Raw genomic sequence first — 3,745 nt, forward strand, 5'->3', positions numbered from 1 at the left:
CATTTGATTATTATTACTTAAATCATAGTGTGCACCACCGGTGGCACATGACAGCCAAAGCTTAAATGGGTAAAGACAGGACGTCATGTACCACTCAAAAGAAAGTTCCCAATGCAGTCATTCTGTCATAAAACATAACAAAAACGCCATAAAATTAGCTGTATCTAAGGCAGAATTCACAATGAGGCCTTACGTTCCTATTGCATAATTAGAGAAATTACTTACGTCGCAAATTTATGATAAACAAATATAGTTTCCTGTTACTGATAGTGAGTAATTTATGATAAATTTTTTACTTATTCAAGGGGATGGTAAATAAAATAGAGAAGAGGGGATGCCTAGAGCAACAATATCTGTTACAGCTGCATTTCTCTCAGTCTTTTTTATTGTCTTCTGACTTTTCTGCTAGCTCTCTTTCATTTTAATTGTTTTATTCAATATAGATATTATTTTTATGTCACGTTAATTGAAATCATGTAAAGGTATAACATTAAACATACCATTTGATATGAATAGATTACAGGATTATTCATTGAAGTTAACTGATGTTACTTAAGTAGTATTCTGTTATTTGATTCTAAATACTCTTGATTTATTTTAGGAACATTCCATCAGTACTGCCTAATTAGAATATCAGACCTATTTCTGTGTGAATTTTCATAATGAAAATTCCAAAAAACAGACGTATCGATGTGATAAGACAAGTTAACTATTCTGACAGAAAGACAAGTGATTGAGTCTTTCTGAACAAGCACGTGATTACAATACATGTGTACACGGAGACTGTTATTTTTGACACCATGGAGATGGTTTTTAACTCTTTATGCCCGAGCATCTTTTACTGCACATGTCACAAGGTTTTAGTGACTTCCATTTAAATTTTAAACTACTTTTTATATATCTTATACCAATTAGTATAGCATAAAATTGTAGCTAATAATCCATATTTTAATGGTGTATAAGGTATAAGTTCTTAATTTTATAAGGCAATATTTAAAAAAGTCCTGAATTTCCTCTAGTGTGAGAAATGTGACATAAGTTTAAGTACATTGCTTTTTTTGAACATTAGTTATTTAAAATGTCTGACTGGAAGTAAATAAAACTAGGAAAATGCAACTTTCAAGTTGTTACTGTTAAAAAGAAACATTAATGGTATAAATTTTTTTCCAGATGCATAGCATGAAGTCAGGTGGAGGAAGGTCTCGTTCTGTAAGCTAAATCTTTTATGATATTGAGCATTAAGTGTTTAATTGTTTCTAGATTTTTTTTAATGTAAAAACCTTGCATAAAAATGGAAATTCTACTTTAGGGATGTTTTTATAAAGAAAAAGTTAATATTTTTACTGATACAGTTTTCTCATTATTGACTGATACTTGACATCAGTTTTAAGAATTATTTATATTTTTCTCTTCATTTAATGATACTATATTTGCTATGGCCAGTTGTTATTCATTATTAACAGTTCTAAGAATAACTTATGTTACTCAGTCTCCTAGATTGAGCCTTATGTAGTTTATTTTTGGGAATGTTGTTTTTCACTCAGCATTGTTTTATTAGCACGATTGTAATTGAAACTATCAAGGTAGAACAGTTTTATGCAGGTGTGTGTCTGAATATGTCATTATCTTCTGAAATATTTTTTCTCTTTTTTTTTTTCACAGAATCATTTGTTTGCTAGATAATTATAAAATAAGTAAAATGCAGATATTTGAATGTGGAAAAACAATAAATGTGTGCCCAAGATCATAAACTAACAGCATATCACTATTTGAAAACTATTGTTAGGACTTTGTCAGACTTAATTTTAGTTAAAGTTATCTACCTGTTCCAAAGAAAAATCCTACAAAAATAAACAGCTGAAAGTAAATTTTTGAATTTCGTGTTATAAACTGTATAAAGTTGAATCACTTTTATCTTTAAAGGTTTATGATGAATGCTATCATTGTCGACATTCTGGACACTGGGCCCGAGACTGTCCTGAACTTGAACGAGATCGGTATTACCCTAGAAGATACAGGTCACGATCCAGGTCCAGATCTCGATCCCGCAGGTGAGATTTTATTATTTTACTTTAGCAATTGAATATGATTTTTCATCTTTGAATCAGTTTAGGTAATTGTAATTAGATAAACATTTTAAAAAAGGGCTCTGAAGAAAAATATTCTTATTTCACACTATTTGTATACCTTTAATGTTGTAAACAACTTTCTATACTTCATAAAAAGGGAATATAATAGTAAAATAAAAAGTCACTGGTTTAAGTAGTAAGTTGCTGATAATAAATGCTGATGTGATTATAAGTGCATTTTACACTAGCAGGGCACCCACTTTGTATAATTTTCTGAATATATAGGGATTCCTACATGTTTTCTATAATTAAGTAAAATCCCATCATTTCCCTTTTTTTTTCAAAGTTTCATATTGCAGATATTAAATGATGTTCCAAATATTAACGAGAGGGAATATAGTCTTTCTTCATTTCCTGCGTTGTGATAAATATTGCAGTATGCTAGTGCTAATTAAGTACCTTATCATGTAATGTTGTATTGTTTTAATATTTTGACTAAAATTTTCCAGTGGCGAGGAAGTTAATTGGTTATTGATTATTTCATGAAGTGATTGTGTAAAGTTCCAAGTTGGCAATTTAAACATTGAAGAACAAGTTATATAATATTAACTAAAAAATAACTAAAGTTATAATTTGCCTATACTAAATGTATTTCCGATAGGTACTTACCTCCACTCAGTTATTCTTGTTCAGTGCTGCCTTCTATATGCAAAAATATTTTTGCATGCCACAAGCCTTGAGCTCCCACATACCCAACATTCAAAATGGTTCAACTGCACCTCTCATGTAAATCATCATGCAATAACCCCACTTCTGTACCAGGTATACTCTTCACCCAGTGTGGAAAGAGATGATGCACATGGGCAGAAAATAGGAGGAGCATCTCCAAAGGAAGAGAATAATGGTTGGATAAAGATCCAACCACCCAGTTCTGAATATCAATTCCTTAGATGACCGTAATGTGGGTGAGAGAAAAAAGGATGTATCACAGCGTGTAGAGTGACTAGGGCATGACAGACCATACACAGCAAGTCAACTGCATCCAAAACCCAGCCAACAGGACCAATATGCATGCGGGGATAGGATGAGGGTCATACCATCAGTAAGTCAGCTACAATCTAAAACGCCAGCCATTGGGAACCAACGTGCATGTGGGAGTAGAAAAGAGGATCATACCATCAGCAAGTCAACTACAATCCCAAACACAGCCACCGGGAACCGACATTCATGTGGGAGTAGGAAAGAGGATCATACCATCAGCAAGTCAACTACAATCCCAAACACAGCCACCGGGAACCGACATTCATGTGGGAGTAGGAAAGAGGATCATACCATCAGCAAGTCAACTACAATCCCAAACACAGCCACCGGGAACCGACATTCATGTGGGAGTAGGAAAGCAGACCATAACGTCTTCACCTCATGTTCAGCAGACCGGAAGAATATATCATACCCACCTATCTGTGAACAGAGCACATGATAGCAAAGTGAGAAGATATACCAATCCAGGAACCCTATATCCGTGAGATCGGAAATGTAGAGATGTCGCTGTATTATGAAATATCCCACTCAAATCAATTAACCAGGAACCACCCATAGGGCAATAACATCCTTGGCATGATAAAATCTTTGAGGGATAGCACAAGAGGAAGAATTTTAGTAACCTACAAGAGTTC

At 33.5% G+C, this 3,745-nt stretch overlaps 1 pseudogene; it reads left to right on the top strand.

Annotated features, from left to right (window-relative positions):
- Window positions 1-3,745, top strand: part of LOC106459085 — a 36,452-nt pseudogene that overhangs the window by 16,269 nt on the left and 16,438 nt on the right.

The sequence above is a fragment of the Limulus polyphemus genome, unplaced genomic scaffold (genome assembly GCF_000517525.1).
Source record: "Limulus polyphemus unplaced genomic scaffold, Limulus_polyphemus-2.1.2 Scaffold556, whole genome shotgun sequence".
Classification (NCBI taxonomy): domain Eukaryota; kingdom Metazoa; phylum Arthropoda; class Merostomata; order Xiphosura; family Limulidae; genus Limulus; species Limulus polyphemus.